The 25,089-nt window shown below is 35.2% G+C and overlaps 1 protein-coding gene across 22 annotated transcripts in view; it reads right to left on the bottom strand.

Moving 5' to 3' along the window:
- The window catches only part of LOC145329180 (uncharacterized), a 201,103-nt gene that overhangs the window by 163,645 nt on the left and 12,369 nt on the right, over positions 1-25,089 (bottom strand). The window lies entirely within an intron of this gene.

Below are 25,089 nucleotides of genomic sequence, written 5' to 3'. Positions count from 1 at the left end.
TTTACATACTAGCAGCTTAGGGGGGGGGGGGTAATTTTCATTTTTGGAGGGGGTTGGAGGTGTCCCACCCCCCAAGAAAATAGTTATAAACCTTCCCGCTACCTATGAGAAGCTACCCTGTAAAGGAGAACCCGATTCAGCGGTTAGTGAGATCCTTCACTACAAACAGACAGACAAACAAACAGACATCGTTCTGCTTTGTATTATTTGTAGATGATTGTTAAATACTCTTATTACAAATCATGAAATTTAAACGGGGGGGGTAATGCAACCATCTCGTAATCAATGATCAAATGGCACTTAGAATTCGAATATCAATCTGAAATTTTTCATGAGTAATCCTTGGTAGGTCTATTTTCCCTAAATCAAACAAAAAATTGGAAAAGTAACTGCTAACGGATGGCGGCTCAGCCGTTTTGCCATTTTATGGCAATATAAAGGACAAATCAGGGATAAGGGATGGGAAACGTAAGAAAATATTATTCCAGGCCTATTTTCCAACTAGGCCTAAAAAACTAGTTTCGGGATGACGCAGTAGTTAGATTTGAAAACAATGGACAATGATGAAATAGCTATTATATGAATGCAAAGAAAAAAAGTATAGAAGAGAATTCAGGTAGTTGATTTCACCTATCATAAAATATAATAAAAACTTTTCAAAGAACCAATATGTTAGTGGCTTTAAGTAGAATCCCGTTATTACTTCGCCAACCCCCCCCCCCCCCATTTAAAAAAAAAGTTTTTTTTGAGATGGTTAAATCTGATTTATTTTCAAACATTTTAAGGGGGGATCTACTTCACCCCAAAAGGAGGATGTGCTTAAGGACCATTTGGGCAGGGGGGGGGGGGGGTTTACTCGAGAACCCTTAGAGCTAGAGGGAGCTAATTTTGGATTTAAGCTTCTATGGGGCCAAAGTTACTTTAAAAATTATCGTCGACCCCCCACCCCCCCCCCAAAATTTTTTTTTTTTTTGGGGGGGGGTAAAATTTTTTTTTATTGCATTTCTCGCCGAATTAGGCAATTTGGAATCATTTGAGACCATGTTATTTTTTTCAAAAATTTTTCGCCTTACAAGCAACCCTGCGGGGGGACTTTTAAAGATAATTGGATGAAATCTTTTTGATTGTGTCACTAATTACCCCAAGTTTTGGTATCTTTAAAAAAAAAACGGCGGCGGGACCGCCGCTCCCGCCGTCCGCCGCCGTTTTCCGCCGCCACCAAAAAAGAAATTTTTTATTGCATTTCTCGCCGAATTAGGCAATTTGGAATCATTTGAGACCATGTTATTTTTTTCAAAAATTTTTCCCCTAACAAGCAACCCTGCGGGGGGGACTTAATCATTTTTTTCAAATTCTCGTTTATGAAGGTATATCTTAAATACTGTATGCTACTCTCTTAGTTTTAAAGATAATTGGATGAAATCTTTTTGATTGTGTCACTAATTACCCCAAGTTTTGATTCAGTTATGTTAAAAAAGTATTATTTAAAAAAATCAGGTTGATATCTTTAAAAATAAGCTCAGAACTGGCGGCGGAAAACGGCGGCGGACGGCGGCAGCGGCGGTCCCGCCGCCGTTTTTTTTTAAAGATACCAAAACTTGGGGTAATTAGTGACACAATCAAAAAGATTTCATCCAATTATCTCTAAAACTAAGAGAGTAGCATACTGTATTTAAGATATACCTTCATAAACGCCGCGGTTTTTTTTAAAGATACCAATAGTTGGGGTAAGGGGGGGGGGAAGTTTGTACAGTTATAGGAAATGAAATTGGTGAAAATTTTTGGTGGCGGCGGAAAGGCAGCGGGAGCGGCGGTCCCGCCGCCGTTTTTTTTAAAGATACCAATAGTTGGGGTAATTAGTGACCCAGCCCAAAAGATTTCATCCAATTATCTCTAAAACTAAGAGAATAGCATACTGTATTTAAGATATACCTTCATAAACGCCGCGGTTTTTTTTAAAGATACCAATAGTTGGGGTAAGGGGGGTGGGGAAGTTTGTACAGTTATAGGAAATGAAATTCAGTACTAAAGTTTGGGAGGGCCGTGTGGGTTTGTTTTTAGAGTTATCAACCTAATTCTTTTTGTGAGCTCTCTTATGTGACTGGATCTACACATAAAACTTTGAAAATTGAATTTTGGGACTTTCCCTCTAGGGGCTAGTGGAGCAAAAGACCCCCCCAAACACTAAAAATATGCGATCTGAGCTTTTTTTTAAAGATATCAACCTCATTTTTTTTAAATAAAACTTTTTTAACATAACTAGATCAACGAACCAATACAGATTTCATTTTGGGACTTTCCTTCTAGGGGCTAGTGGAGCAAAAGACCCCCCCCAAACACTAAAAATTTAAGTTCTGAGCTTATTTTTAAAGATATCAACCTCATTTTTTTTAAATAAAACTTTTTTAACATAACTAGATCAACGAACCAATACAGATTTCATTTTGGGACTTTCCTTCTAGGGGCTAGTGGAGCAAAAGACCCCCCCCAAACACTTTTTTAACAAAACCAAACTAAGTAATCATTGGAGATTTCATTTTGGGACTTTCCTTCTAGGGGCTTGTGGAGCAACAGACCCCCAAAAACACTAAAAATATGCGATCTGAGCTTTTTTTTAAAGATATCAACCTCATTTTTTTTAAAATAAAACTTTTTTAACATAACTAGATCAACGAACCAATACAGATTTCATTTTGGGACTTTCCTTCTAGGGGCTAGTGGAGCAAAAGACCCCCCCCAAACACTAAAAATTTAAGTTCTGAGCTTATTTTTAAAGATATCAACCTCATTTTTTTTAAATAAAACTTTTTTAACATAACTAGATCAACGAACCAATACAGATTTCATTTTGGGACTTTCCTTCTAGGGGCTAGTGGAGCAAAAGACCCCCCCCCCAAACACTTTTTTAACAAAACCAAACTAAGTAATCATTGGAGATTTCATTTTGGGACTTTCCTTCTAGGGGCTTGTGGAGCAACAGACCCCCAAAAACACTAAAAATATGCGATCTGAGCTTTTTTTTAAAGATATCAACCTCATTTTTTTTAAATAAAACTTTTTTAACATAACTAGATCAACGAACCAATACAGATTTCATTTTGGGACTTTCCTTCTAGGGGCTAGTGGAGCAAAAGACCCCCCCCCCAAACACTAAAAATTTAAGTTCTGAGCTTATTTTTAAAGATATCAACCTCATTTTTTTTAAATAAAACTTTTTTAACATAACTAGATCAACGAACCAATACAGATTTCATTTTGGGACTTTCCTTCTAGGGGCTAGTGGAGCAAAAGACCCCCCCCCCCAAACACTAAAAATTTAAGTTCTGAGCTTATTTTTAAAGATATCAACCTCATTTTTTTTAAATAAAACTTTTTTAACATAACTAGATCAACGAACCAATACAGATTTCATTTTGGGACTTTCCTTCTAGGGGCTAGTGGAGCAAAAGACCCCCCCCAAACACTTTTTTAACAAAACCAAACTAAGTAATCATTGGAGATTTCATTTTGGGACTTTCCTTCTAGGGGCTTGTGGAGCAACAGACCCCCAAAAACACTAAAAATATGCGATCTGAGCTTTTTTTTAAAGATATCAAGAGATGATTTTTTTTCAGAAACCTTTTTTAACATAACCAAACTAAGTAATCATTGCAGATTTCATTTTGGAACTTTCCTTCTAGGGGCTTGTGGAGCAACAGACCCCCAAAAACACTAAAAATATCGTTCTGAGCTTATTTTTAAAGATATCAACCTGATTTTTTTAAAATAATACTTTTTAACATAATTGAATCAACGAACCATTACAGATTTCATTTTGGGACTTTCCTTCTAGGGGCTTGTGGAGCAACAGACCCCCAAAAACAGTAAAAATATGCATTCTGAGCTTATTTTTAAAGATATCAACCTGATTTTTTATTGGGACTTCATTTTGGGACTTTCCTTCTAGGAGCTAGTGGAGCAAAATACTCCAAAAACACTAAAAATATGAGTTCTGAGCTTATTTTTAAAAATGTCAATCTGATTTTTTAAAGAAAACTTTTTTAACATAACCGAATTAAGGAACCATTACAAAGGGGGGGCCGGGGGGCGAAAGTGACACTTTTTGAAACCAAAACTAAGAGTCAACAAAGGAACTCAACTAAAAAAAGGGTTACAGGTCTGAGATTTTGCATGGCAGTTGCTTTATAGGGGTACAATATGGAACTGTGAAGAAACGGCGGCGCAACCGCCGAAAACCGCCGTTTCCCGCCGTAATTTTTGTTGCCTTTTCTCGGCGGTTTTCGGCGGTTGCGCCGCCGTTTCTTCACAGTTCCATATTGTACCCCTATAAAGCAACTGCCATGCAAAATGTCAGACCTGTAACTCTTTTTTTTTAGTTGAGTTCCTTTAACTTTTAATTTTGGTTTCAAAAAGTGTCACTTTCACCCCCCCCCCTTTCATTTTGGGAGTTTCCTTCTAGGGGCTAGTGGAGCAAAAGACCCCCAAAACACTAAAAATATGAGTTCTGAGCTTATTTTTAAAGATATCAACTTCCTTTTTTTTAGAACACTTTTTTAACATAACCAAACTTGGTAACTTTTACAGATTTCATTTTGGGACTTTCCTTCTATAAGCTAGTGGAGCAAAAGACCCTAAAAACAATAAAAATCTGTAAAAGTTACCAAGTTCGGTCATGTTAAAAAAGTGTTCTTAAAAAAAATCAGGTTGATATTTTAAAAATAAGGTCAGAACTCATATTTTTAGTGTTTTGGGGGTCTTTTGCTCAACTAGACCCTAGAAAGTAAGTCCGAAAATGAAATCTGTAATGCTTTCTTAGTTCGGTTATGTTAAAAAAGTATTATTTTAAAAAATCAGGTTGATATCTTTAAAAATAAGCTCAGAACTCATATTTTTAGTGTTTTTGGGGGTCTGTTGCTCCACAAGCCCCTAGAAGGAAAGTCCCAAAATGAAATCTGCAATGATTACTTAGTTTGGTTGTGTTAAAAAAGTTTTCTGAAAAAAAACATCTCAATATCTCTAAAAATAAGCTCAGAACCTAAATGTTTAGTGTTTGTGGGTCTTTTGCTCCACTAGCCCCAAGAAGGGAAGTCCAAAAATGAAATCTGCAATGATTACTTAGTTTGGTTATGTAATAAAAGGTTTCTAAAAAAAATCATCTCAATATCTCTAAAAATAAGCTCAGAACTTAAATTTTTAGTGTTTGGGGGGGTCTTTTGCTCCACTAGCCCCTAGAAGGAAAGTTCCAAAATGAAATCTGTAATGGTTCGTTGATTCAGTTATGTTAAAAAAGTATTATTTAAAAAGAATCAGGTTGATATCTTTAAAAATAAGCTCAGAACGCATATTTTTAGTGTTTTTGGGGGTCTGTTGCTCCACAAGCCCCTAGAAGGAAAGTCCCAAAATGAAATCTCCAATGATTACTTAGTTTGGTTATGTTAAAAAAGGTTTCTGACAAAAAAATCATCTCAATATCTCTAAAAATAAGCTCAGAACTTAAATTTTTAGTGTTTGGGGGGTCTTTTGCTCCACTAGCCCCTAGAAGGAAAGTCCCAAAATGAAATCTGTAATGGTTCGTTGATCTAGTTATGTTAAAAAAGTTTTATTTAAAAAAATCAGGTTGATATCTTTAAAAATAAGCTCAGAACGCATATTTTTAGTGTTTTTGGGGGTCTGTTGCTCCACAAGCCCCTAGAAGGAAAGTCCCAAAATGAAATCTCCAATGATTACTTAGTTTGGTTTTGTTAAAAAAGGTTTCTGAAAAAAAAATAATCTCAATATCTCTAAAAATAAGCTCAGAACTTAAATTTTTAGTGTTTGGGGGGGGTCTTTTGCTCCACTAGCCCCTAGAGGGAAAGTCACAAAATTCAATTTTTAAAGTTTTATGTGTAGATCCAGTCATATAAGAGAGCTCACAAAAAGAATTAGGTTGATAACTCTAAAAATTAACCCACACGGCCCTCCCAAACTTTAGTACTGAATTTCATTTCCTATAACTGTACAAACTTCCCCCCCCCCTTTTGGTAAGGGGGGGGGGAAGTTTGTACAGTTATAGGAAATGAAATTCAGTATAAAAGTTTGGGAAGGCCGTGTGGGCTTATTTTTATAGTTATCAACCTAATTCTTTTTGTAGGCTCTCTTATACGACTGGATGTACACATAAAACTTTGAAAATTGAATTTCGGCACTTTCCTTCTTAGGGCTTGTGGAGCACAAAAACCCCCCAAACGCTAAAAATATGAGTCCTGAGCTTATTTTTAAAGATATCAACCTGATTTTTTTTAAATAATACTTTTTTAACATAACTGAATCAACGAACCATTACAGATTCATTTTGGGACTTTCCTTCTTAGGGCTTGTGGAGCACAAAAACCCCCCAAACGCTAAAAATATGAGTTCTGAGCTTATTTTTAAAGATATCAACCTGATTTTTTTAAATAATACTTTTTTAACATATCTGAATCAACGAACCATTACAGATTTCATGTTGGGACTTTCCTTCTTGGGGCTTGTGGAGCACAAAACCCCCCAAACACTAAAAATATGAGTTCTGAGCTTATTTTTAAAGATATCAACCTGATTTTTTAAAAATAATACTTTTTTAACATAATCGAATCAACAAACCATTACAGATTTCATATTGGGACTTTCCTTCTAGGGGCTTGTGGAGCAAAAGATCCCCCAAAAAAACTAAAAATATGAGTTCTAAGCTTATTTTAAAAGATATCAACCTGATTTTTTTAAATAATACTTTTTTAACCGAATCAACGAACCATTACAGATTTCATTTGGGACTTTCCTTTTAGGAGCTTGGGGAGCAAAAGACCCCCAATACACTAAAAATAAGAGTTATAAGCTTATTTTTAAAGATATCAACCTGATTTTTTTTAATAATACTTTTTTAACATAACCGAATCAACAAACCATTACAAATTTCATTTTGGGACTATCCTTCTAGGGGCTTGTGGAGCAAACGAACCTTAAACCACTAAAAATATGAGTTCTGAGCTTATTTTAAAGATGTCAACCTGATTTTTAAAAAAAACTTTCTTAACATACCTGAATTAAGGAACCATTACAGATTTCATTTTGTACTTTCCTTTTAGGGTCTAGTGGAGCAAAAGACCCCCAAAAACGCTAAAAATATGAGTTCTGAGCTTATTTTTAAAGATATCAACCTGATTTTTTAAAAATAATACTTTTTTAACATAACCGAACCAACGAACTATTACAGATTTCATTTTGGGACTTTTATTCTTGTGATTTGTGGAGCAAAAGACCCCCAAAAACACTAAAAGTATGAGTTCTGAGCTTATTTTTAAAGATATCAACCTGATTTTTTTTAAATAATACTTTTTTTAACATAATCGAATGAAATCTGTAAAAGTTACTAAGTTCGGTTATGTTAAAAAAGTGTTCTTAAAAAATTCAGGTTGATATCTTTAAAAATAAGGTCAGAACTAATATTTTTAGTGTTTTGTGGGTCTTTTGCTCCAGTAGACCCTAGAAGGAAAGTCCGAAAATGAAATCTGTAATGGTTTATTAGTTTGGTTATGTTAAAGAAGTATTATTTTTTTTAAATCAGGTTGATGTCTCTAAAAAAAAGCTCAGAACTAATATTTTTAGTGTTTTGTGGTTCTTTTGCTCCAAAATCCCCTAGAAGGAAAGTCCTAAAATAAAATATGTAATTGTTCCCTAGTTTGGTTATGTTCAAAAAGTTTCCTTAAAAAAATCATGTTGATATCTTTAAAAATAAGATCAGAACTCATATTTTTAGTGTTTTTGGGGTCTTTTGCCCCACAAGCCCCTAGAAGGAAAGTCCCAAAATGAAATCTGCAATGGTTCGTTGATTCAGTTATGTTAAAAAATGTATTATTTAAAAAAAATCAGGTTGGTATCTTTAAAAATAAACTCAGAACGCATATTTTTAGTGTTTTTGGGGTCTTTTGCTCCACAAGGCCCTAGAAGGAAAGTCCCAAAATGAAATCTGTAAAGGTTCGTTGATTCAGTTATGTTAAAAAGTATTATTTAAAAAAAATCAGGTTGATATCTTTAAAAATAAGCTCAGAACGCATATTTTTAGTTTTTGGGGGTCTTTTGCTCCACAAGCCCCTAGAAGGAAAGTCCCAAAATGAAATCTGTAATGATTCGTTGATTCAGTTATGTTAAAAAAGTATTATTTAAAAAAAATCAGGTTGATATCTTTAGAAATAAGCTCAGAACTCATATTTTTAGCGTTTGGGGGGTTTTTGTGCTCCACAAGCCCCAAGAAGGAAAGTGCCGAAATTCAATTTTCAAAGTTTTATGTGTACATCTAGTCGTATAAGAGAGCCTACAAAAAGAATTAGGTTGATAACTATAAAAACAAGCCCACACGGCCCTCCCAAACTTTTATACTGAATTTCATTTCCTATAACTGTACAAACTCCCCCCCCCCCCTTAGTGACACAATCAAAAAGATTTCATCCAATTATCTTTAAAACTAAGAGAGTAGCATACTGTATTTAAGATATACCTTCATAAACGAGAATTTGAAAAAAATGATTAAGTCCCCCTCGCAGGGTTGCTTGTTAGGGGAAAAATTTTTGAAAAAATAACATGGTCTCAAATGATTCCAAATTGCCTAATTCGGCGAGAAATGCAATAAAAAATTTCTTTTTTGGTGGCGGCGGAAAACGGCGGCGGACGGCGGGAGCGGCGGTCCCGCCGCCGTTTTTTTTTTAAAGATACCAAAACTTGGGGTAATTAGTGACACAATCAAAAAGATTTCATCCAATTATCTTTAAACTGTTTTTAACCTATTTTTTTATCATATATCAAAAATATACTATGACACCAGTAGAATCAGACTGCAGAGCCCAAATTTGAATTAAGTCCCCAATAAACTTTTTTTGGGGGATTTAAAAATCAATTTTATATGTTGCTGTGATCATTTTGATGGAAGCAAAAGCATTTTTTAGTTTAGGGTTAAATTGTTTCTTACAGAACAATTTGATGTGATTCAGATTATATCAATACAATAATAAAAACTCTACTCTGTTCGATGCAAATAATTTTTTTCTAAAACAATAATTTATATAGAAGAAATTTAACATTAAAATAAAACATATTATTCTGAAGTCTGAACCAATTAAAAGTCTTGTTTCATTTCAGTTTTTTACAATTCAAAAAAGAGTGTTTTCACAAAGTGACTTATTTCCAATGTAGTTAAATAATTTTTATTTAATTAAAATGAAAAGAATGAAAACTATACACATAAAAGATACATGCTTTTTAAAAATATTTAAAAAAATAAGTTTGAATAATCTTATATTTTATCATATTTGTATATGTGACAAAAAAAAATTTGTTGTATTGCGTAAACGTTTGTTGTCATCTTTCACTATTTAACCCTTTACATCCAATTTTTTTGTGTTTTAAATAAGTGATGGAAAACAAGCACGATAAAGTTAATTCATTGATATATTGTAAAGAATTAAGTTTTTAATGAATTAATTTAGATGAAATCAAAAGGCCTAATTTTACTCTATACCAGAATACTATATATATGAAGCAAAACACTCTAAAAGCTACGAATTTTACCCAAATAAAAAAAGACCTTTTGCTCTGATCAAAAAAGACCACAGCAACAGTAAAATTAATTTTTAAATCCCCTCAAAAAAGTTTATTGGGGACTTAATTCAAATTTAGGCTCTGCAGTTTAATTCTACTGGTGTCATAGTATATTTTTGATATATGTTTTAAAAATAGGTTAAAAACAGTTTAAAACTAAGAGAGTAGCATACTGTATTTAAGATATACCTTCATAAACGAGAATTTGAAAAAAATGACTGTCCCCCCGCAGGGTTGCTTGTAAGGCGAAAAAATTTTGAAAAAAATAACATGGTCTCAAATGATTCCAAATTGCCTAATTCGGCGAGAAATGCAATAAAAAAATTTTTTACCCCCCCCCCCAAAAAGAAATTTTTTGGAGGGGGGGTGGGTAGATATACCACACTTTTCTGGGATCTTGCCAGATCAAGTATCAACTGTGGGGAATACCAAAGGATGACTCCATGCAAAATTTGAGCCGGATCCGGCCAAAACCGACCGGGATTTTTATAAAAAACCGGTTTTTTCCGGTTTTTAGGGGGTATCTGTAAATTAAGCCCCCTCCTGGGTACGCCCCAATGATGATTTTTGCTTTAAGGTCTGATCTGAATTCCTCAACACTGGATATGACCCCTAGAGTTGAAAAAATGGTTAAAATCCGGTCTTTTGACCGGTTTCCGGCCATTTCCGGCCAAAAAAAAAATTTTAAAAATCAAAATTTCATCTAAAATTTTTTAAAAAAATGCTTTAAATTACATTTTTCATTAATAATTTTTCAAAAACCAAAAACCTTAGGTAATGAAGATAATTTTAGCAACTTAAAATGTGAAAAAAGGTTGAAAATTGACAATCTTGTGCCAATTTGAAAAATGTTGGTAAATCTTAAAAATTTGACGGATTTATACATACATTAGAATTTACATTGACTATGGTCTTTAAGACACGCCATATCCAATAAAATTGCAATGAGAAGGTCTAAATGTTTTTCTGAACCAAAAGTCTACATACCCTGGCGGTTCCAGGGATATATCATTAAGGCCGTACGGCTGGCCAGAAAGCTTTTAACAGGTGGCCGACTAAAAGCCGGATTTGATAGTTATCAACCGTAAAAAGTAGCGATTTTCGTTTTTTTTGGCCAAAACTCATGCAGGGAGTTGTTTTTTGGGATTGACACACAAAAGCGAGTTTGTACAACTTTTTGGGGCTGACTTTTTTTTACATACGCATTTTTCTGCCACGGGTGAACCGCTTGGCCGATACGCGCCGCCAAAGGCACGATTTTTGACGATTTTTCAAAAAATCTTGGTTTTTTGCCCCTTTAGGGGATGACGGAGCCGATTTAGCGACTTAGGACACTTCTTCATTAATGTTCAACTTTTTGAGGCGGACATTTCTTTACTTATGTATCATTCACCTCTGGCGGCCGTTATTTGTCACCGAAATCGCAATTTTCGGCGATTTTGCCGTTCACGAGGTTTTAACGACCATTTTTGAGGGGAAGGAGTCATCCAATCAAGATAGCTCTGAAATACTTTTCATTTGCAAATTAAATTGGCTACATTTCATGTGAAGTCATAGAGAAAAAAATAAAAGAGAGGAATCGAAGCAACTAGAAGACGAAAATAGGCAGTGGGCCTAGAGGCCTACTCAGCGCTATTGCCGCGCTAAAATTTATTGATATTCCACTACTTTTCAAATGGGAGGATTAAAAATTATTAAAAAAATATATTTTTTTACTTTTTGCTATTTCCATATTTAGGGCAAGAATATTAGATTAGATATTTTCGTTTTAATGTTTTAATTAAAAATTACATAGAATTTTATTTTTATTTAAAAAAATTTGTTAATGAAAGATGAATCCTTCTATTTCTAAAAGGGGGGAAATTTTTTTCATAATGAACATTCAGCTGATTCTGACCGCCCACGGCTGTTTGCTAAATATCGCTTTTCTTTTTATTCACATTATTATTTATGATTGACTTACAAAAAGCCCTGGGCGGTTTTTGATTTTCGTCTGCTTCTAAATTTAGGGATGGGGAAGTAGTATTTTACCATGAAAAAGGGGTGAGTATTCATCCTCTTATCCTTTTTCCTTATTTGTGAAGTAAATTTTTTTGTGCGTCCAACCGTTTTTGTTCCAGTTGAAATTTTTAAAAAAGGAAAACAATTACTAATTACACCAACCCCATGAAATGTATTTCCCCCCCACAAGAAACAAGTTTGGGTGAAATAATTTTTTAAGACGCAGGCTCCAAATTATCTTATTATTGATTATAACACTATAATTATGAATTATATTATCTTACCATATTTATTAGGGTGGGTTCATATCGGAATTAGACAATGCGGGGAAATGCAACAGATAAAATTAACCTTAAAAACATTTCTGCCCGAAAAAGAATTTTAAAAAATTGAGTTTTAGAACACGACCACTTAAAAATATAATTCATTACTTATTAGTATGCAAAGACGACATTCAAATTTTTTTGAATCAGAACTATGGCTTCATGGTGCTCCCTGGAAAGGCCTTGAGGAGCTGAATCAGGAACTTTTGTCCGTTTCAAAATATCTCGTTCCTAGCCTTAGAAATTACTAAAAAACCAAAATTTTTAAAGGTTTATTGAGAATTGTCCAATTTGTAGAGGTTTTTTAGATTTTCTCAGGCTAGGAACGAGATTTTTTTAAACGGACAAAAGTTCCTGACTCAGCTTCTCAAGGCATTTCCAGGGAGCACCATGATGCCATAGTTCTGATTCAATAAATTTTTGACTCCCATTTACAAATAGCTATACAATTGAATGTCTGGTCGTCAGCGGTTTTAAGACTTAGGATAAATTTTAAATCATCCAGAGGTGTATTATATCTATATAAATTGAGTGCAGATCCCCGCTTTGGCCTCAGAAAAAAAAATGTCCAAAATCGACCCACCCTAATATTTATGCATAATAATTATGATTATCTTATTATTATTATTCAGTTATAGTATTATAAGTATTAATTATCATATAATATAACCTATTACAAATCAATCAATAAATTATATTACATAACCTATTTTAAATCTATCAATAATAACTCATATTAATTATCATTATCTTTTTTTTACTTATTATTTATGATTTATCATTATTAATCATATAAAATATCCAATTACTAATTGATCAATACTTATTCATATTGTTATAATTTTTAAAAGCAAAGCTTTTCTATAATTAGGGTCGGTCCGTCCGTCCGTACGTCCAAAATCGTGCCTTTGGCGGCGCGTATCGGCCAAGCGGTTCACCCGTGGCAGAAAAATGTGTATGTAAAAAAAAGTCAGCCCCAAAAAGTTGTACAAACTCGCTTTTGTGTGTCAATCCCAAAAAACAACTCCCTGCATGAGTTTTGGCCAAAAAAACGAAAATCGCTACTTTTTACGGTTGATAACTATCAAATCCGGCTTTTAGTCGGCCACCTGTTAAAAGCTTTCTGGCCAGCCGTACGGCCTTAATGATATATCCCTGGAACCGCCAGGGTATGTAGAATTTTGGTTCAGAAAAACATTTAGACCTTCTCATTGCAATTTTATTGGATATGGCGTGTCTTAAAGACCATAGTCAACCTAAATTCTAATGTATGTATAAATCCGTCAAATTTTTAAGATTTACTAACATTTTTCAAATTGACACAAGATTGTCAATTTTCAACCTTTTTTTACATTTTAAGTTGCTAAAATTATCTTCATCACCTAAGGTTTTTGGTTTTTGAAAAATTATTAATGAAAAATGTAATTTAAAGCATTTTTTTTAAATTTTAGATGAAATTTTGATTTTTAAAATTTTTTTGGGGGGCCGGAAATAGCCGGAAACCGGTCAAAAGACCGGATTTTAACCATTTTTTCAACTCTAGGGGTCATATCCAGTGTTGAGGAATTCAGATCAGACCTTAAAGCAAAAATCATCATTGGGGCGTACCCAGGAGGGGGCTTGATTTACAGATACCCCCTAAAAACCGGAAAAAAACGGTTTTTTATAAAAAATCCCGGCCGGTTTTGGCCGGATCCGGCTCAAATTTTGCATGGAGTCATCCTATGGTATTCCCCACAGTTGATACTTGATCTGGCAAGATCCCAGAAAAGTGTGGTATATCTAGGGGTGGGGGGTCGACGATAATTTTAAAAGTAACTTTGGCCCCATAGAAGCTTAAATCCAAAATTAGCTCCCTCTAGCTCTAAGGGTTCTCAAGTAAACCCCCCCCCCCCCTGCCCAAATGGTCCTTAAGCACATCCTCCTTTGTATATAGAAATAAGCACCGCTTTAGCTCCCCAGCTTTAATAAATAAATTAAGTAGAATTGAATAAGTACATGGGTAACATTCTATCAACTAATTGTTCCATAGCAAACATAAATTAAGAATTTAAAAAAAAATTTATTTTACGTTAAATATTAACAGAAAAGTTCAATTAAGTGTGCAATAATTTTTACCAAAATTAATGAAATTTTTTTTTTAACAAAACACAGTACACTTTTATTTACATATTGAACTAGTTTTGTATTTGTGATCATTTAGATGGGTTATCAATTCCACATGAAATGTAACTTTTAAATTGTCTAAAGACATGAGTTTTTCACATTGTTCTAAAGTATAAAATGTTGAATCCGGTTCCATTGGGATTCCTCCCACACGGGATCCCTCCCACTGAATTCCTCCCACGGGATTCCTCCCAAACGGGATACCTCCCAAACGGGATACCTCCCATACGGGATTCCTCCCACACGGGATCCCTCCCACGGAATTCCTCCCACACGGGATCCCTCCCACGGAATTCCTCCCACACGGGATCCCTCCCACGGTATTCCTCCCACACGGGATCCCTCCCACGGGATTCCTCCCAAACGGGATACCTCCCACGGTATTCCTCCCACACGGGATCCCTCCCACGGGATTCCTCCAACACGGGATCCCTCCCATGGGATTCCTCCCAAATGGGATACCTCCCACACGGGATCCCTCCCATGGGATTCCTCCCACACGGGATCCCTCCCATGGAATTCCACCTTAACAGGATACCTCCCACACGGGATCCCTCCCACGGGATTCCTCCCAAACGGGATACCTCCCACGGTATTCCTCCCACATGGGATCCATCCCACGGGATTCCTCCCAAACGGGATACCTCCCACGGTATTCCTCCCACACAGGATCCCTCCCACGGGATTCCTCCCAAACGGGATCCCTCCCACGGAATTCCTCCCACACGGGATCCCTCCCACGGAATTCCTCCCACACAAGATACCTCCAACGGTATTCCTCCCACAAAGGATCCCTCCCACAGGATTCCTCCCAAACAGGATCCATCCCACGGGATTCCTCCCATATGGGATACCTCCCACGGGATTCCTCCCAAACAGGATACATCCCATGGTATTCCTCCCACACGGGATCCCTCCCACAGTATTCCTCCCACATGGGACTACTCCCAAAAATGTTTCAACTTTTTTCCCTTTTTCAATTTTTCAAGGTGAAGTGACCTTCCACAACCCCCTAAAAAAAAAATTCTAATTATTTTTTTTTTCCTTTTTTAATTTAGTTGAAGGTGGGGTGACCTCCCACATCCCCATCAAAATTTCCTTCAAAATTTTTTTTCTTTCATCTTAAAATTTTCAAGGGGTGGGGTGACCTTCCACTTCCACCTAAAAATTTCTTTTTAAATTTTTTTCTTTTTCCATTTTTCGGGGGTGAGGAGACCTTCCACACCCCCCTAAAATATTTTTTGTATAAATTTTTTTTTCCATTTAAAATAAAATTTAACAGTATCATTTTCAGGGGGTGTGGAAGGTCACATATTTTCATTCATAGTTTGTCCTTTTATAAACATAGTGTGGTGGAGGAAGTCACATCTAGAGTACACTGTTATATCTATTCATTCAAATATTAAGTACTTTAATGCATTTATCCCACTTTTTAAAGATTTTGGGGGGGGAGGGTTGGGTTGCAATTCCTTTTTTAGTAATTGGTAGAAGAAATAATAACTACATTCTTCTTTAGGGGTACAAGGAGATATAAATGACAATAAAATTTAGAGTTAAACATAATAACAGATAATTTCAAAAACAATTTTATATATATCTTCAAATTCTAAAAATTTTTTGTTTTATAAAATTTTCTGTAAAACTAAAATTAGATGGACTTTAAAGACTGCTGTTGTTTTCTCAGTAAGTTAAAATAAATAATTTTTTTTAAATTTAAAAATATTACAAAAAGGAGAAGGCAACATGCAAGGTGGAGATGCTCAATTTTCAGAGAGAGGAGGTGAAGTCTGAGAGGAAGGTGGATTCCAATGTGTTGAGGAAAGATAGAAGAGGAAGAAATGGTGAGAGGACATGGAGGTGCCGCATGCAGAGGCAACATAGATGCTCTGCATCTATTAAAACGAAAAATGGCATACTTCAGGGAAATGAGGCACATGTACACTCACACACTGGAGATCCAGTGAAAAATGATGTGTTGAGAGTGCAGTCCCTCATGAGGACCAAGGCCTCTTCAACTCTTGATACAACAAGATCTGTTCTTACAGATTGCCTTGCAGGTCTAAGTCAAGATACGTTGCAAAGGCTACCTAAGCGCCCATCTTTAGATGACAACATCAGGGCTAAGAGAAGAGTGGGCAATCCTGTAGAGCCAAATCCTCAGAATTTAAGCTTTGAAATTCCTGAGAAATACAGGAATGTTCTTCTTCATGACACAGGTATTGCAGATCCTAACCGAATTTTAATGTTAGGCTCCAGGGAGCTTTTCCATGTACTGGATGATGAGAATGTGTGGTTGGGTGATGGCACCTTTGCTGTTGTGCCATCAGTTTTTACCATCTTTACACAATCCATGCTAAAGTTGGCAACAACTATCCTCCAATTGTGTATTTTCTTTTGCCCAACAAAGAACAAAATACATACATCAGGATGCTAGATGCCCTAAAGGAACTTCTGCCTGATTCTGTTCCACAAATTATGTTGCTTGACTTTGAAAATGCTGCTCAAAATGCATTTAGACTGGCATACCCAAATGCTTCAGTAAAAGGATGCCTTTTCCACCTTAGTCAATCTGTAATAAGAAAAGTTGGAGAACTTGGTCTAAAGAGCCAATTTGAAAGCAACCCAGAGTTCAACATGGCAGTCAAATCCTTAATGGCATTATCATTTGTTCCATTAGATGATGTGTTACTAAGATTTCATGAACTAGCTGATTCATTTCCAGATATAGAGAGAGTCAATGAGCTGATTGCCTACTTTGAGGTAACTTACATCCAGGGTAGAGATAGAGGTGCAGGCATACCAAGAAATCCTCCTAGGTATCCCCCTCAAGTTTGGAACCATTTTACAGATCCAGCTGAAAATGTTCCCAGAACCACTAATACTGTAGAAGGATACCATAATGGATTAAATTCACTCTTTCTTTCTAAACATCCCAGTGTGTGGAAACTTTTAGATGGGCTTATAAAGGACATTGCACTCCAACATAAGGTTTATGCTGACAATCAGGTTGTCAACAATCCTGCATTTAGACAAAAATACTTATTGTTGGCCCAAAGACTTGCTGCCAAAGTTAATACTTATGCAGCAAGCCAAATTAAGTTGGTCTATCTCAGAGCAGTAGCTAACATTTTTAGCTCTGTATGATCCTACTAGCGGCTTCGCCCCTAGCCTCTAGGGGCTTTGCCCCAAGAGATGATAAAAAAAAGTTAAGGTGAAATTCGTAAAAAAAAAAAAGAAGGACCAAGGAAATATCCTGCAAAAAAAAGGACCAAGGATATCTTCTACAAAAAAATGGGGGGTGTTTTTTTTAGTTTTTTGGGGGGTTGGGGGTGTTCCACTCCCAGGGAAAATAGCTTAAAACCATCACAGGACCAGTAGGTATAATCCCTGAAAAGTAGAGCCCAATCGGTTCAGCAGTTACTGAGATCTTAAGCTTCAGACAGACAGACAGACGGACAGACAGAAATTGTTCTACTTTGTATTATAGATGAGGACACAATTTTTTATAAAAAAAAATAAAATTAAAAAAAAGTATAAAAAATAAAATAAATAAAAAGATTTTTTTAAAAAAAACAAGAAAAGCTAAAAAAAATTAAAAAAATTAAAAAAATTAAAAACAAAGAAATTCATCAAAAATGGCTTGCTATTATACTTGACCTCCTCGTGGTGCAAGCTGGATAAGACAGACAAAGTATAAAATCATATGTAAGTGTTTCAGACTGTAGTCAAAATCAAATATATTTTTAAAATCTTTAGAGGACAAGTTATAAAAAAATTTTAGAAATAAGTTGAAAAAAGAATTTTAAAAATAAATTCTTGGTTTTCTTTTAAATAAATAACTGATAAAAAGTGAAAATGTCTTTTGTAAAAAGAACCTATGTGGGAATAATTCATTGGGATTGGGTAACCTCCCACATCCCCCTGAAAAATTTTTGAAATTTTTATTTTTGCCATTTAAAATTTTTTAATTATTTGGAGAAAAAATTTTTAGGGGGGTGTCAGAGGTAACCTAACCCCCAAAAAATTGAAAATAAAAAAAGAAAACAATTTGGAAAAAAAATTTTAGGAGGTGTGGAAAATCACCCCACCCCCAAAAGTTTTAAAAAAAGAAAAGGGATTGAATAAAAAAAAAAATTTCTAGGGGGTGTGTAAGGTCATCTTACCCCCAAAAAATTGAAAATTAAAAAAGGAAAAAATTTGAAAAAAATTTACAGGGGGTGTGGAAGGTTACCCCACCCCGGAAAATTTTAAAATGAATGAAAATAATTTTTTTAAAAAATTTTTATGGGGGTGTGGGAGGTCACCCCACCATCAACAAAATTGAAAATGGAAAAAGAAAAAAAATTGGAAAATTTTTTTTGGGGGTTGGGGAAGGTCACCCCACCCTAAAAAATTGAAAATGGGAAAAAAATTAAAACATTTTTGGGAGGAGTCCCATGTGGGAGGAATACTGTGGGAGGGATCCCATGTGGGAGGAATCCCGTGGGAGGGATTCTGTGTGGGAGGAATACTGTGGGAGGTATCCCATTTGGGAGGAATCCCGTGGGAGGGATCCCGTGAGGGAGGAATACCGTGGGAGGTATCTTGTTTGGGAGGAATCCCGTGTGGGAGGAATACCGTGAGAGGTATCCCGTTTGGGAGGAATCCTGTGGGAGGGATCCCGTGTGGGAGGAATACCGTGGGAGGTATCCCATTTGGAAGGAATCCCGTGGGAGGGATACCATGTGGGAGGAATACCGTGGGAGGTATCCTGTATGGGAGGAATTCCGTGGGAGGGATCCCGTGTGGGAGGAATACCGTGGGAGGTATCCCGTTTGGGAGGAATTCCGTGGGAGGGATCCCGTGTGGGAGGAATACCGTGGGAGGTATCCTGTTTGGGAGGAATCCCGTGGGAGGGATCCCGTGTGGGAGTAATCCCATGTGGGAGGAGTCCCGTGTGGGAGGAATACCGTGGGAGGGATCCCGTTGGGAGGAATCCAGTGGGAGGAATTCCGTGGGGAGGAATCCCGTGACTACCGTTGAATCCTACTCAGTCTTCAAAAAACGATCTCTCAATTTATGTTTTGCTATATGGACATTTATTAATGTGTAAATTTAATAATAAGTTGATGTGATTGAATGTCATATATATTGTTGTCAATCTAATAGCAGAAAGTTTCCATTGTTGTCTTTCTAATAGCAGAAATTTATGTTTGCTTGAATTAATTTAGCCAATAATGAACTGGGGGACGCGTTTGTTATTAATTAATTGGTTAATGCTAAAAGCAAGTTTCAGGCTATTGGATATTGGCCTACAGCCAATGAGGAACTGGGGGAAATGAGTTGATTTTATAGGCAAAAAAGAAAAGTTGCCCCATCACTTTTAAAAGGAGGCTGAGACCTAATTTTCGGTCAGGTTTCCCATCCCTTATCCCTGGGACAAATTAGTCACGAAACCTATCTCCACAAAATGTCGCTCAAAAACTTTATAAAACGTTTCTAGCCGGTAGCTGTTGGTACTAGAAATTTTAAAAATTGTTATTGCGATCATTTAACAAGAATTAAACCAAAATTATGTTTTAAAAAGTTGATTCCTACGTAAGGGGGGGGGGGGGAAGTTTGTACACTTATAGGAAATGAAATTCAGTATCAAAGTTTGGGAAGGCCGTGTGGGCTTGTTTTTAAAGTTATCAACCTAATTCTTTTTGTAGGCTCCCCTTTATGACTGGATATACACGTATTTCTTTGAAAATTGAATTTTGGAACTTTCCTTCTAGGGGCTTGTGGAGCAAAAGACCCCCCAAAACACTAAAAATGAGTTCTGACTTTATTTTTAAAGATATCAACCTGATTTTTTATAATACTTTTTTAACATAACCGAATCAACTAACCATTACAGATTTCATTTTGGGACTTTCCTTCTAGGGGCCTGTGGAGCAAAAGACCCCCCAAAACACTAAAAATATGAGTTCTGACCTTATTCTTAAAGATATCAACCTGATTTTTTTTATAATACTTTTTTAACATAACCGAATCAACGAACCATTACAGATTTCATTATGGGACTTTCCCTCTAGGGGCTTGTGGAGCAAAAGACCCCCAAAAACACTAAAAATATAAGTTCTGACCTTATTTTTAAAGATATCAACCTGATTTTTTTTATAATACTTTTTTAACATAACCAAATCAACAAACCATTACAGATTACATTTTGGGACTTTCCATCTAGGGCCTTGTGGAGCAAAAGACCCCCAAAAACACTAAAAATATGAGTTCTGTGCTTATTTTCAAAGATATCACCCTGATTTTTTAAAAATAATACTATTTTAACATAACCGAACTAAGAAACCATTACCGATTTCATTTTGGGACTTTCCTTCTAGGGGCTTGTGGAGCAAGACCCCCAAAACACTAAAAATATGAGTTCTGAGCTTATTTTAAAAGATATCAACCTGATTTTTTTTATAAAAATACTAATTTAACATGACCGAATCTACGAACTATTACAAATTTCATTAACATAACCAAATCAACAAACCATTACAGATTTCATTTTGGGACTTTCCATCTAGGGCCTTGTGGAGCAAAAGACCCCCAAAAACACTAAAAATATGAGTTCTGTGCTTATTTTCAAAGATATCACCCTGATTTTTTAAAAATAATACTATTTTAACATAACCGAACTAAGAAACCATTACCGATTTCATTTTGGGACTTTCCTTCTAGGGGCTTGTGGAGCAAGACCCCCAAAACACTAAAAATATGAGTTCTGAGCTTATTTTAAAAGATATCAACCTGATTTTTTTTACAAAAATACTAATTTAACATGACCGAATCTAAAAACTATTACAAATTTAATTTTGGGACTTTCCTTCTAGGGGCTTGTGGAGCAAAAGACCCCCCAAAACACTAAAAATATGAGTTCTGTGCTTATTTTTGAAGATATCAACCGGATTTTTTAAAAATAATTCTATTTTAACATAACTGAACTAAGAAACCATTTTGGATTTCATTTTGGGACTTTCCTTCTAGGGGCTTGTGGAGCAAGTCCCCCAAAACACTAAAAATATGAGTTCAAAGCTTATTTTTAATGATGTCAACCTGATTTAAAAAAAAAAAATTTGCTTATTTTTAAAGATATCAACCTGATTTCTTAAAAATACTAATTTTTTAACATAACCGAACTAAGAAACCATTACGGAATTCATTTTGGGACTTTCCCTATAGGGGCTAGTGGAGCAAAAGACCCCAAAAACAATAAAAATATGAGTTCAGAGCTTATTTTTAAAGATGTCAACCTGATCTAAAAAAAAAAAAAATTTAACATAACCGAATAAAGGAACCATTACAGATTTTATTTTAGGACTTTCCTTCTTGGGGCTAGTGAAGCAAAAGACCCCCAAAACACTAAAAATATGAGTTCTGAGCTTATTTTTAAATATATATTAACCTGATTTTTTCATAATAATACTATTTTAACATAACTGAATCTAGGAAACATTACAGATTTCAATTTGGGACTTTCATTCTAGGGCTAGTGGAGCAAAAGACCCCAAAAAAACACTAAAAATAGAAGTTCTGAGCTTATTTCTAAATCTACGAACTATTACAAATTTCAATTTGGGACTTTCCTTCTAGGGGCTTATGGAGCAAAAGACCCCAAAAACACTTAAAATATGAGTTCTGTGCTTATTTTTAAAGATATCAACCTGATTTTTTAAAAATAATACTTTTTTAACATAACCGAACTAAGAAACTATTACAGATTTCATTTTGGGACTTTTGCCCCACTAGCTTCTAGAAGAAAGGTCCCAAAATGAAATCTGTAAAAGTTACCAAGTTCGGTTATGTTAAAAAAGTGTTCCTAAAAAAATCAGGTTGATATCTTTAAAAATAAGCACAGAACTCATATTTTTAGTGTTTTGGGGGTCTTTTGCTCTACTAGACCCTAGAAGGAAATCCGAAAATGAAATCTGTAATGGTTTGTTGATTCGGTTATGTTAAAAAAGTATTATAAAAATCAAGTTGATATCTTTAAAAATAAGGTCAGAACTCATACTTTTAGTGTTTTTGGGGGTCTTTTGCTCCACAAGCCCCTAGAAGGAAATTCCCAAAATGAAATCTGTAATGGTTTGTTAATTCGGTTATGTTAAAATAGTATTATATCTAAAAAATCAGGTTGATATCTTTAAAAATAAGCACAGAACTCATATTTTTAGTGTTTTTGAGGGTCTTTTGCTCCACAAGCCCCAAGAAGGAAAGTCCTAAAATAAAATCTGTAATGGTTCCTTTATTCGGTTATGTTAAATTTTTTTTTTTTTAGATCAGGTTGACATCTGCTTTTTTGCTTTTTGTTGATTTAGGGAAAATAGACCTACCAAGGATTACTCATGAAAAATTTCAGATCGAAATTTGAATTCTAAGTGCCATTTAATCATTGATTATGAGATGGTTGCATTATAACCCCCCCCCCCCTTAGTTCCATATGACCTTGCTTAAACACTCTCACATTATAATATAATAAACTCAGCAATTTTTAGTAGCAAAGCTACACTTAATTCGAAATATGCTTCTGTCCGTGTGTCTGAAACGATTCTAATCTCCAAAAAATATTTCAAAAAATAAATCTTCATTTTATAATTTCCTTCAAGATGTAGCATAATTAGGTAATTGAGGTCGGACTGCTTTTAGGAAGGTTTGTAGCTACTTTTATATTTTCAATGTTCAACGGCTCCTATAAAAGATAGTAATTTTAATTTTAGAGGGGGGGGGGGGGCTATTTACCTGCTTTACTACTAGAAATTAAGGTGTTCACAAATAAATATGCAATGAAATATAAAGAAAATCCTTTAAAAAGGTTAAGAGCAAAATCAGAAATTTATAGGCTTAACTCAAATTTAAGATCCGGGGCAACAAACAAGGAAATTGATAATTGGATTGTCCCTTTGTTCCTGTTGAGGAAAGATGGGGTGTCGCACTACGCTGAGGTTGGGAGTAACCAAGTTCAAGTCCCCACATAGACTGCACTTAGTTGACAAATAATGTCGCAATTTGACAGAATATGATCACGCAACCTTCCCTAAGATGCCCTAGGGTTGTAAGGGGGGAGATTTGTAGGAAGTTAGGATTCTACAAACCAAGCAGCTCTAATCATGCTTCCCCTTAACCATGCTCCTCGTATGAGAGTGCCATTATTTAGGGTGGCTTAATATGGAACACCTGCCAAAACTCTAGGCCAGGGTGATGTAATAAGGGGGGGGGGGGGAAGTTTTGCCACTTTCACGTAAACAGTGTTCTGTGGACTAGGTATTGATTTTAGATTATAGGTTATTTAGGATAAAAGTTTACTTTTGGTTAGAACTTCACGTATTTTTAATCATTTTTTGGATAACCCCATCCCCTAGTCCCCCAGGGCTCAAAATCCCCCTAAAAATGAACCTAACCTTAATTTTCTCAGGAACCATTTGACCAAAAGAGATGATTTCTTAAACTTAAGCTTTTATGCTTATAAACTAACTTCTGATTTAGAAGTCACCCCCCTGCCTCCAACCCCTAGCCCTCCGGGGCTTAAAAAACCCTAAAAATGAACCTAACCTTAATTTTCTCAGGAACAATTTGACCAACAGAGATGATTTCTTAAACTTAAGCTTTTATGCTCATAAACTGACTTCTGATTTAGAAGTCACCCCCCTGCCACCAACCCCTAGCCCTCCGGGGCTCAAAAAAACCCTAAAAATGAACCTAACCTTAATTTTCTCAGAAACCGTTTGACCAACAGAGATGATTTCTTAAACTTAAGCTTTTATGCTTATAAACTAACTTTTGATTTAGAAGTCACCCCCCTGCCACCAACCCCTAGTCCTCCAGGGCTCAAAAAAACCCTAAAAATGAACCTAACCTTAATTTTCTCAGGAACCATTTGAAATGTAGACAGACTTACACAAGTTAACGATAGAGTAGATTCAATATTTAATTCAAACCACTAACATATCTTTTCAAGTATTTATTTAACTAAGATTAAATGCAGTTGAGTAAATATGATGATAATATTTATGAGTAAATATGAATACTTTATTAACAATTGTTAAATATATTAAAATGATTTAAAACTATTGATTAATTATGCTGAAAAGTTCTGAAGAAACGAGATGTCTGTTTGTGTGTGGAAACACCAAAGCAGCAGGATGACTGTCTGTCTAATTAATACAAATGTATTAAGGGGGGGGGGGAAGTTCTGACACTTTTGCGTAAACAGTGATTATAGGCTTTGTCTTTGGACTGAGAGGATAGGTTATTAGGGATAAAATCATTCTTATATGATGAATTTCCCCCAGATTTAAGATTTTTTGGATAGGCCTCCAGGTTCCGGAGCTCCAGGCATCCAGGTGGTCTCTGTACAGGTAAAAATTAAAAATAAGATTTTTTTTTTGAAGAGTTAGAAGTTAACTTATAAAACAAAATATACTTCTTTTTGATTGTTATTCACATATTTGAAGAAAAAACATACATATTTTGTCTCATAAGCTGACATCTAACTCTTAAAAAAAAATTTTTTTTTCATTTTTACCTGTAGAGAGACAACCTGGAGGCCTGGAGCTCCAGAACCTGGAGGCCTATCAAAAAAATCTTAAATCTGGGGAAAATTCATCATATAAGAATGATTTTATCCCTAATAACCTATCCTCTCAGTCCAAAGACAAAGCCAATAATCACTGTTTACGCAAAAGTGTCAGAACTTCCCCCCCCCCCCCTTGGCTGTATAACTTTGAAGAGGTGGAATATTTGTCTGTGTTAAACTAGTTGAAGTAGTAGGATGTCTGTAGGTAGCTGAATTGGTCTAAAGAAGACTCGACCCCAAACCAGAAGTGTTCTGTGTATGGACTCTCAATTGCAACTGACTTGATAAATGTTCTCTTAACTTTTCCAGAATAATTGAGAGTAATTAAGCTAAAAAACTTAAACTTGTCTGCAACTTAATTATACTACAACAGAGATGATTTCTTAAACTTAA

This window comes from Acartia tonsa, chromosome 1 (assembly GCF_053477335.1).
Source record: "Acartia tonsa isolate MP-2025a chromosome 1, ASM5347733v1, whole genome shotgun sequence".
Taxonomy (NCBI): Eukaryota; Metazoa; Arthropoda; class Copepoda; order Calanoida; family Acartiidae; genus Acartia; species Acartia tonsa.
Note: the sequence above shows the minus strand (reverse complement) of the source record. Positions and strands in the feature narration are given on the sequence as shown.